The sequence below is a fragment of the Bombyx mori genome, chromosome 25, assembly GCF_030269925.1.
Source record: "Bombyx mori chromosome 25, ASM3026992v2".
NCBI classification, from domain to species: Eukaryota; Metazoa; Arthropoda; class Insecta; order Lepidoptera; family Bombycidae; genus Bombyx; species Bombyx mori.
In genome coordinates, this window is record NC_085131.1 from 12723576 (window position 1) to 12736086 (window position 12511).

Genomic DNA, 12511 nt, shown 5'->3' on the forward strand with positions numbered 1-12511 from the left:
CAGACGCGGTTTGTTTCACAAGAGGAGGTTTTAATCGATGTAACTTCGATTGGCCTTACCTACTGCCCCCAAATAATAGTTGAAAGTACAAACAATTCCTCCTGACACAAAAAACAACCTTCTGTGGTAGGTACCAAGAAAAATAAGATGTGCGTGTGTGTGTAAACTATTCATTTGTCTTCTGTGTGGTGAGCTCTCAGTTCACACACCGATCAAGTTTGAGGAATCCATTAATTATATTTAACAATTTAAGTTCGCCTACCAAAATCTGATAGCAAGAATTTAAGGAATTTTTGCATATACATGTGTTTAACAGTTTGCTTCCCTCAAAATTGTTATTTAGCCCACCAAAGGATACAAAGACCAGGAATTACGTTAGTTCCTTGCCGAACAATGAAGGTTATTTCACGTAAAGGATTTTAATGGGGCCGTATTTGGGGGGTTCGTGAACAAAACGAATTTCATTGTGGCCCCAAAATGAGATCCATTGTTCTGAAGCCTAGATAAAACATGACAGGAAAATTACTGGAGCCCCGCCCGATTGTGTCAGTCATTGGGAGCCGTGTAACGGAATATTGTTTGGGTGTTTTTTTGGGGTTTCATTGTAGAATGCAGTGCATTGTCGGTTTGCGATACACATTATTTATCAAGAGAATGCTCACGTTTTCATGTTACAGTTCTTCGGTTCTCATTATACAGGATGCTCTGAAATGGTGCGAATGAAAACAGATGATCAATAAATAGCCAGGCATTAACACATAGTAAACTGTCGAATATTTCAATTGCATATTTACGTGTTGTTTGCACATTAAGCAGCTATGTCGGTTGGCTTTCGTTTTACCTAAAAAGGCATGCGAGTTTAGTGCCCTTTTGACCTTTGTTTATGAACCTTTTTTTTGTTCGATGGCTGCGGCCCTATCGTACGGAAACTGCTGAGCAACTATAGGCCGCGATACAGTTACTTGGTAAACTAGGGGCATAACAAGCAGAAGACACACATTGCAGGACATTTTTTTAAATAATGAGTTAAAATCTCGAGGCGTCAGTTATTGTTGTTGACGGAATCATGACCATTTGGCGAGCACCAGTCTCATTAAGCGATAAATTGATATGCACGTTGATACCGATGGGTTCAGTAACAACCTAAAGTAATTAGAACGGACAGTGATATAAAAAGGTGTTTTAAAATGTGAGTGCTCCACCCAATAGCATTGAGCAAATCTTAGATCACAGCTGTAATCTATTTCCTATAGTATTTTATTTAATTACTAGACGAACTCACTTTTTTTTTTGTTTTTTTATTTTTTTTTTTATTGCCCTTGTAGGCAGACGAGCATACGGCCCACCTGATAGTGAGTGGTTACCGTCGCCCATGGACCTCAGCAACGCCAGGGGCAGAGCCAGGCCGCTGCCTACCGGTGTTAAATGGTTACCGGAACCTATAGAAATCAACAATGTAAATTCCGTCACCCGCGTTCGATCTTTAGCTTTCTTTTTTTTTTCTTAATATTTAATTTTCTTCGTCAAAGTGTCAACTATTGGTGCAGTGTCAATTACTGGTGGTTTTACCCTACCGCTTTTTTCGGCAAAGGAATTCCAGGTACCTGTCTCTAAGATTCGTAAATGAGAAGCTGATATACTATATTTGACACATAACTTCTAAGGTCTTAGTTTCACAGTACAACAGCTGCCCCATTCTTTAAGCCGAAAAGCATTAATTACAGCTTCATGGCTGAAATAGGCAGGGCGACGATACCTGACGCAAACTTGGAAGGCGTTTCTCAAGGCTCCAGCCTCTCTAGGTGGTTTCCTCCCTTCCGGTGAAGAGATAGGGAAACCTGGGGGTTCGAAGCCATAAAGCGTGCTGCCAACACAGCTGGGGCGTCCTGTGTGAGCGTGCATGAATATGGGGAGGTGACGATTTATCTCTTTCCCAACCCGGCAGGTTGTTTCTGGCCCAGCAAAGTATCCCGGGACATGAGCGGCTATTCATAAATTCGATTCTCCAACGTCAAAAATGTGGTACCTACCTGAGCAGCTCACAAGACGTCCTACCAGTAGCTATGGTTTTTTGATGTACTGGTTTGATTATTATTATCATTAATTATCTTTAGCTTTAATTAGCTTTATTGAAACACTAGTGGCCTGCTCCGTCTCCGCTCGGGTCTTTAACAAAAATTACAACGGTATTTTTTTAAATAAAAACACTTATTGCGGCATAACTATAATAGTTAGACATATGCTGTCGCGACACTTTTTGAAATTAATAATGTGCTCTACAAAGTCGTAGAACATTATTTTATTATATCATCAATAGTTTTCGCAGGGCACGCGATGTAAAGAATATTTTAGGTTTTTTTTTTTACATCTTGAGTTACATTATTGGAGTTTTAACGAGGACCCGAATTTTTTCCCAAAAAAATTATAGCCTATGTCACTCGGGAATAGTGTAGCTTCCAAACAGTGAATTTTTCAAATCAGTTCAGTAGTTTCGGAGCCTGTTGAATACAAACAAACAAAGAAATCTTTCCTCTTTATAATATTAGTATCTATATATTAATACGTGAAGCAAAAACTTTGTATCCCTTTTTACGAAAATTACGCGGACGGAGGAGTATGAATTTTTCCACACTTATAGAGAATATAGAGAAGAAGTGCACAATGCTAATATATTTTTTAAATAATGTATAAAAGATACATTAAATCGATAAAGAAAACATTACACACACTACATACCATGTATTTGACGCACACACGCATGCATACTATTTATTGTCAAGCTTTTGTTCTTGACGTCTATTGTCAAATTGAGAATAGATTAAATATTATTTGTCTTTGTTCATATTTTTTATAGTGTAGCCTTGGCGAAATTTGTGATTATAGAAGTTTATAATACAATCATAATAGTGTACAAACTTACAATTCCAATTAATTATAGTCGAATTGCGACTACTACGGGACCTCTAGTAGATATTAATATGTTTGGAAAACGCAATGAGGATCGGTAATACCAGATATAATTTAAAAACGCTAAACGAAACCCTCTCACTGAAACTGCTTCGTATTTTATCCGGCTTATTTTTTTTAACATCTCTTCTCTAATTACTTCACCAGCTACTTTCCTACGTACACGTGCTGGAACAAGAATTTAATCATTTCGTCATATCTGCACAGGATTTTAATCTTTGTTGCGTACTATCGCTAGAGTTTATTTTTGCCTACACAATTTAGGGGAGGACTAAAAAGTTTTTTAACAGCCGTAAACTAGTGTTACGCTTTCGTTGCTGCATTTAAGTATTTTATTAGTTGACTGTAATGGGTTGGTTTAAGCTGCAGATTTTATTCGTTCGTATCCTATCTAGATAAAACCTTTAGACGATTTATTTATAAAAAATAAAATTGAAGATAATTAAAATTAAGAACATACTGTATTAAACCAAAAAAAAAATTTTTTTTATTGCTTTTTATATTGCTTAGATGAGTCGACGAGCTCACAGTCCACCCGGTGTTAAGTGGTTATTGGAGCCCATAGACATCTACAACGTAAATGCGCCACCCACCTTGAGATATAAGTTCTAAGGTCTCATGTTTTAGTTACAACGGCTACCGCAACCTTCAAACCGAAACGCATTACTGCTTCACGGCAGAAATAGGCAGGGCGGTGGTACCCACCCGTGCGGACTCACAAGAGGTCCTACCACCAGTAATTACGCAAATTATAAATTTGCGTGTTTGATTTTTATTACACGATGTTATTCCTTCTCCGTGGAAGTCAATCGTGAACATTTGTTGAGTACGTATTTCATTAGAAAAATTGGTACACGCCTGAGATTCGAACACCGGTGCATCGCTCAGCACGAATGCATCGGACGTCTTATTCGTTAGGCCACGACGACTTCAAAGACTATGTACATGAAATAAGAAGAAGATATTAATTGAAGTAATTATAACTGAAGATAAAACGGTAATTGAAGATAACAAATAGGAACCTACTAAACACAACTCTCAAAAAAAAAACTAGATGAAATAAAAAAAGAACAAAATAATTTAATTCTAAAATTTCTTAACGTTAATTATTATACACAGAGTACAAAAACTATTTTCGATATGAAAATGACTATGACTACGTGATGACGGTTATTATTATTCATATAAATAAATAGCTGTTTCTTTGTATTGTATTATTATTATATATTTTTTATAAATCAATGTGAATAAAATAAAGTTGATAACTTTGTAGTTTATTTTTTTTATCAATAAAAAAATCACATTAAAAAATGTATAACCGAATAATTATTTTCTTTATACCTCGAATAGAACTTAAAATTAATATTTTTATAATAAGGAACTTCGTTCCTATCCGGTGTCCCACGACACCACACTTTTTTTTTAATTGAAAGCCGGTCCTAGGTCTCAAGTCGTCTTCTTCTTCCTAGCGTTTTCCTGGGCTAGTGCCAGGGTCCGCTCTCCTACTTCAATTCCTCTACTTTGCCCAATCTTCGGCATCCTTCTGGCCGGTCCTACATTGATGATGATCACATTTTTCTCAACTGAAATCTGTTTTATTTTGGGTTAAAATTTGATAAATAATCGTGTTTATCACAGAGATCCTTCTCGTTTCTATTCCTACATTACGTAGGTACACAAGAACTATACCTACCTTTACGGGATCATTAATAATACACGACGTATGATTTTCTATTTACATTTACCTCACACACGTTTGTGAAATAAGATCACGCTCGTGCCTACTATACAATGTTCCTGTTATGAATGTATTTGAATGAACAATTCAATGGTATTCAAAGTCTGAATAAACTAAAATTACTTCAATAGCCAATGCTTTAGCTCCGTTAATATTTATTTTTCATTCATTAACTTTATATTGTTTTTAAATAGATGCACGATCTCTGCCGTTGTTACATTGTTACCAAAGTGTATATATAGACTACGTGGGTGCGCCAACGGTCTTGAAATACGAAATCTAAATCTCAATTCCATAGTAGAATGACTTGGCTACCCTTTAAGTTGAAACGTGGTACTGCTGTATGGATTCAAAAGATGCCCTATCACCAGTAACTTATTTCATATGTTCCCTGCGCTTTCAACAGAACAAATCTTCCGTGACCAATAATACTGTAAAATATTTAAAAGCAGCGGTAATTCTAATAACACCGCGACAATATAGTTAGACAATATAATATAGTTAGATAATATTTAATATACTTAGACAATGTAATGATAGTTTTAATAAAGTAATAGAGCTCGCGACATCAGAAGCTAAAACACTAGAATAACAGCTTATGAATTGTGCCACACTTATAATATGGCACTAGAGCAATTAGCCAGATTGTCTATTTGCGAAACTAGTTTTATAAGGCGGGTACTTCTGTTTTTTGCTTAATACATTACAGTAGTCTATTGGCAACGCTGCTTAGTACGATTTTCCTCAATGAGACACATATATTTGTAGAAAGCTAGCGCGCTACAAACTACGATTTGTGCCTAAGGTTCCTTTTTGAAGTGAAACTTCTTTAGAATGCTTGTGATTTCAAATTCGATGAAACGAAAAAATAAGTTTGTTATCAACAGATGTCGCTGCACGTAATTTCAACAATTCCTGAATCGCGGTGGCGAGATGATTCTCTTGCTAGGTCATACTTGCCTGGCGTAGGGATACCGTGATTATGCAGGCGGTTCCCCCAGGATGAGGCTGCTCCATTGAACTGCGGAGTGGTTGACCCTTGCGATTATTTAATTTTTTGAAAGTTTCACTTCTACCGTGTGTGACTTGGACACACACACACACACTTGCATTTTTATTTTAGTGTTACACAAAATGAAATTGACCCTCTTAAACAAAAATCAATCAAAAGTTACACGATACTTATCCGCTTGTCTCCGCGTTTATCTCGCACGATCTTACACAAACAATAAACATTGCCAATACTGTATATCGATCTTGTATCTCAGCAGACTCGTAGGGCTGTGAACACATCAGTTAAATTCAATATGGCTCTTTTTTTTTCGGCAGATGGCCAAATCTTATATGAGTTGATCCCGTCTAAGAGGTAGATACTTGACGGTCTACAGAGGCTGGGTGGGAGCAGACCGCGGACACAAGAATTTTTTTCAGGATCTACCCACCAAACGACTGCCCTTGGACTCTCTCACCCCACATCCATCTTCGCCCGAGGTCAGACCTCAGTCAAAATAGGGGGTTTCCCGCGATCAACACTACTACAACCAGACTCGCGGCGCCGACCCTAAGTCGCCCGACCGATGGGTTGTCGACTCGTAGTCCGTCGTCGTGGTAAGGACAGTGTCGCTGGTATCCCAGATACCCCACTAGATCAGAACCCACCTAATCCCTTCTGAAATAAAAACTTAACGTGATTAAGGACACGAGATGGTATTTTCATGACTTCATCAAATTCGGCATTTAAAATGTCTTGTTCAAAAATATCATCATCAACATCAACCCACAGACGTCCATTGATGGACATAGGCCAAGGTTTTCCACAATGACCGGTACTACGCAGCCCGTATACATCCATCAAAAATATTTCCTAATTTAATCCAATCAACAACTCATTAAGCACATAGGCAGCCCTAAACCAAAATGCATGCTCGGCCAAGTACCAATCCCGGAAGCGTGGATAAGCAGGCTGGCGGCCAGAGCAACAGAAAATAAATGTAAGAAAAACGATACTTTACGCATCAAATGCAAAATATTCATCAATTTTGGAACTTTTTGTAATCCTACCCAGTGACAATTCGATAGTGAAAGCAAGTGAGGATGAAATCGATACATATGATATGATACGGTTGAGATGAGCACCTCACTAGATAACACTAAATATCAGACCAGGCGAGAAGTTCATAGATAATATTACATACAAATGCTTTCCCTCCATGATAACATATGCGTAGCATTGGTTTCACACCACGCCTTTTGTTATAACCTGACTTCCTCTGCTCTTTTCCTTAAAATATATCTTGATCACTAGTTATTGGAATTTTTGGGTATATCTTTTTGCTGCTCTACGATTCTCTGCCGCGAAGCAAATTTGCGATCCACTGTGTAGGATTAGACAACTATTATTGCCGTATGGCCGTATTGCCGTTTGGCAATAATAGTTGTCTTAATAATAGTTGCCGTAATTGTATAATTAAGACCATCTTGGAGTAGATTGCCATAACTTACATCGACAGATAATAGATCTTACTTATCTTATCGAAGATAGATACAAATAGTGCAGAATAAAGTATTTTCGCTAACCATGAAATGACCAAACCATTCGTAAGATGTACCCGATCACAAACCACAAAATCAATATTGTAAAACCGCAGAACTATTACCCATTTCACGTAAGAACGAACTCGTGTAACTCAAACTGAAAATTGCAGTCTCAATTTTATCATTTTCAAATCAATTCAAAATCCAGTGTAAATCTAAGTCTATAAATCTCCCTTTTGTACTGTTTTGGAAAATCACAACAAGGACAATATGACATATTTTCACTAACTAGAGGTCCCGCAGTGGTCGAAATTCGACTATAATTAATTAGAATTGTAAGTTTGTACACTATTATGATTGTATTTTATACTTCTATAATCACAAATTTTGCCAAGACTACACTGTGAAAAAAAATATTAATAAAGACAAACAATATTTAATCTATTCTCAATTTGACCACAGACGTCAAGAACAAAAGTTTGACAATAAATAGTGTGCATGCGTGTGTGCGTCAAATACATGGTATGTGGTGTGTGTAATGTTTTCTTTATTTATTTAATGTATCTTTTATGCATTATTTAAAAAAAAAATAGCATTGTGCACTTCTTCTCTATATTCTCTATAAGTGTGGAAAATTTCATACTCCTCCGTCCGCGCAATTTTCGTAAAAAGGGATACAAAGTTTTTGCTTCACGTATTAATATATAGATACCAAGTTGACGATCTGTTAACAAGTGCTTGATTAATGGCTTCTTGTGTAACGTAACGTCACGTAACATAGCCAACGTAACGAATTAATTATTATATAAAACTGAATTTTACTTTGCTATGTTGAGTTCTGCTCTAATAATTCCATAAGTATTCCCTAAATTACTTAAGACTCCTCGTGAACAAATTGTTGTTTCAATACATTTTCATTACGTGGATATTTGTTTTCATGTCGACTGTTCTTAATATTGACAACATTCTTATTAAATGTACTCCTCCAAATGAGGTCAATGCAATGTGGTTTGATTTGGCTCACATATTTCACGACTTGTCATCTTTCTAACACCCCTATTTGAAAGTAATAACCCTGGGATTGGCAAATCACAGGAATCATTGAGGGGACTATATTAGAAGATACTCCTAATACGGACCGATGATTTAAACATAACTGCAGTAACAGTCGGTGTCCCAGACAGTTCAGTTAATTGCACAACAATTATCACCTGATCTTATCATTTAAGAGTTCTGATATATATTGGAATACTTAACATGGAAATACAATAATGAACAAGTTTCATAAAGAAAGTCAACAAGCCAAAAAATTACTGAGGTTGGTCGAAAGAGAAAAACCGTTGCCCTATTTACAATAAAATCACATGAGGCAGATAATAAGAAAAATAAATGGAGATACATATGCTTTTTTTCGCTTATATAGAATATTCTAGACTACCGCTCTGCGTGCTCTTACCACGAAATAATATGCTCAGGTCTTGGGTAGGATAAATGTTATTAAGTGGATCGCAAGGTTGTCTGTTCAATCGTGAAAAACGATTGTAGGTACCGTATTATTTAGCTTGGTCCTCAACAATATGTACGTACCGTAAAATAAAACCAATTCAGTATCCCAATTCCTAAAAAAACTTGTTCCAGAATCCAAAAATCAATCAACAGTCAAACAGCGTTACTTTAAGTAAAGAAGCAAACCAGATTTTTCCAAATTCAATCCACGTAGCAATTAGTGGTCGTTAGTAAGAAACCGGAACGATCCGGTTTGTATCGGTCATGACCGGTTGTAACTGGATTTGTTGCGTGTCGATTGTTTTCGTCGGCTCTTGAGGCGCGAGCCGAATCTTAACGCAGGTTAATGATTCCTAAATTCTTATAGCAGTCACGTAGTTTGATATTTGTAACGATTTACCCGGATTTTAGCTGATACTGAGTTTTTCTTGATCGTTATCATTGGACTTGTGTGGTATTAATGTTTCTTATTAATTGTGGATATCTACGTCTACAAGATTTTTCAATAAATCATTTTTTAGCCTTCAGTACCTTGGCTTCTTTTTAGTTCTTGACATAAATACGTGTGAGATGGTTCAGTGATGACTTCTGGTAGAGAAATGTATTTTTAATCATGAACCTTATAAGAAGGTCACACAACAACAAGCTATAGAAAAATATATTCTCATTCTTATCGTTGAGTTATCGTTTCTGAAATGAGGAAAAACTCTAGAAGATCTCATGCTACCGATGAAGTTGAGCTTTTTAAGCGATTAGCTAGATGGTTAAATCCTTGTGCTCCACGACTATTGGAACACAAGGTTTTTAGACTAAAGAAGAACTAAATTTTGTGTTTTTTTTTATGCTTAGATGGGTGGACGAACTCACAATCCACCTGGTCTTAAGTGGCTACAGCAGTCAAAAGACATCTACAACGTAAATTTGAAGTCGTCGTGGCCTAAAGGATAAGACGTCCGGTGCATTCGTGTTGAGCGATGCTCGAATGTTCGAATCCCAAGCGGGTACCAATTTTTCTAATGAAATACGTACTTAGCAAATGTTCACGATTGACTTCCACGGTGAAAGAATAGTAAAATCGTGTAATAAAAATCAAACCCGCAAAGTTATAGTTTGCGTAATTACTGCGCCTATTTTTACCGTGAAGCAGTAATGCGTTTCGGTTTGAAGAGTGGGGCAGCCCTTGCACATATACTGATACCTTAGAACTCATATCTCAAGGTGGGTGGCGGCATATTTTAATTTCTATATTGCTTAGTCACCACCTGGTGTTAAGTGGTTACTGGAGCCCATTGTCATCTACAACGTAAATGCGCCACCCACCTTGAGATATAAGTTCTAAGGTCTCAGTATAGTTACAACGGCTGCCCCACCCTTCAAACCGAAACGCATTTCTGCTTCACGGCAGAAATAGGCAGGGTGGTGGTACCTACCCGTGCGGACTCACAAGAGGTCGTACCACCAGTCATTATGCAAACTATAATTTTTGCGGGTTTGATTTTTATTACACGATGTTGTTCCTTCACCGTGGAAGTTAATCGTGAACATTTGCTGAGTATGTATTTCATTATGGTACCCCGGTCTGGGATTCGAACATCGGTGCATCGTTCAACACGAATGCACCGGACGTCTTATCCTTTAGGCCACGACGACTAATAACATAGCAATACTCACCCAGACTCAAATGTGCGACATGCATGATTACAGTGCCTATATATATATATATCTATGCGTAAGAGGTGTGCATCTGTGGTAAGCAGAGTGAGGGCCAGCTCCAACAGTATCCTGAGCATGATCGCAAGCAGGCTGGACTGTGTATACATGGGTCGCTGTGGTGCCATCTCCCATGGGATGTTACGACAGTAATTCATTGTGATGTAAATATAACTACTAACATAGGTCTAGGTCTTATTAACAATTTATATGAGTCATGGTTACTTGTAGTAAAAACATTATTATTATTATTATTATATTATTATATCTTTGAACTATTGCAGATTAAGCTCGGGCACAAACATCACCCATACAATTTACAGCAGCCCTGTAAATTATTGGAAACATGTCAGATATTTGTACATTATGATTCTAAGCTCAACCATGTGTTTGACTCGGACATGCAATTATTTAGTTCCGAATTATAACCCCAAGCGTTGAATGCACGTTTGTTTCATGCAAAAATATGTTCCCCTACTTAATGTAAGAACTACAATGATATTTCTTCGGTATTGTAACATAAATTTTAACGTTGTAATGTTGTTGGCAGCCCTACGCGCCGAGCTTTAACGTAAAGTCTCGCCAGTCATTTTATGGACTGTAAAAAGCGATCGTTTGTTTCAGTCTAAGCTCCGAACATTTAAAATAATGTTGTAAGCTGAAGATTGACTTAGTAGTGAGGCGTATTGTAAAGCAATATATCACACATAAACATTTCTGTCGCGTATTTGTAACTTAAGTTAGTCTAATGCGATGGATGCTTCGATTTCATGAATTCATTTACCGACCAAGAAAGTTTTTTTTTTAATTGTGATTTTTTTCCTTGTTTTATTTTCATGTAGCTTTAATCTGCCCCTTTTATATAACTGAGATTATCATGCAATTAATGTCGGTTGTCGGACCTATAGACACAGCATAAGATGACCCCACATACCCTCCTCCCTAAAACATATGAAACCTCCCCCCTAAAAATTCAATTTCAATAAGATACCTGTCGTGTTTCCTTTCAAACTGAAACTTATAACTACTTTGAGCAGAATAGTAAAGGACGACCGAACTAAAACTATGAGCTACGATAATCCGTGTGTCAGCGAGTTACACTTACACTCCGTATGCTTTACCGCCTGAAGAATTTCCTTCCGCCCGACACTAACTATGTATGTAACTATGTAACTATGTATGTAACTATACTTGAGACCTTAGAACTTGTATCTCAAGGTGGGTGGCGCATTTACGTTGTGGATGTCTATGGGCTCCAGTAACCACTTAACACCAGGTGGGCTGTGAGCTCGTCCAACCATCTAAGCAATAAAAAAAATAAAAAAAAATAAAAAACGAACCAAGACAATGCTCGTTCAAACTTTGGTCTTCCCCATGATCGACTATGGTGATGTGTGCTAGTTTGACCTGAATGCAGATCTGCTCAGTAAACTTAACCGGCTTCTCAATAACTGCATTCGATTTATTTATAATCTTCCGAAATACGATCACGTATCTTCTTATCGCTCCCAACTCAAATGGCTCCCCATTCGTCAACGCCGTAGCTTGCGTGCTCACAGTACTCTTTACTCTTTGTTGCACTCCTCAAATCCACCTGCTTATTTAATTACTTCCTTCCAATACTTAGGGTCTGACCACAGCCGAAATCTTCGTTCATCTCACAATCTTCTTCTTCGCTGTCCTCCACATAGTTCTGACTTTTTACATTGTTCATTCACTATTCAGTCTATTCTTCTATGGAATGCGCTGCCACACAAAATAAGGTCGGCCACTACACGTGAAGCGTTTAAGACGAAGGTTCGAGAACTGTTTCTCAGAGAGTTAGCAGAGTCATCTAATTGATAATATTTGTTTATATATGTTTTTATATGTACATATATATTTATGTATATGTATTTATTTAAGTACGAGTATTTGTATCTATAAATATTATGTATGTTACAAATACACATATATTTAAGTAATATCACCTTCACACTACACCTACCAAGGTTCATCTCTGCACTCCCCTAAGGTAGACTGTTAGAGAATGCCTATGGCATTAAGTCCGCCTTT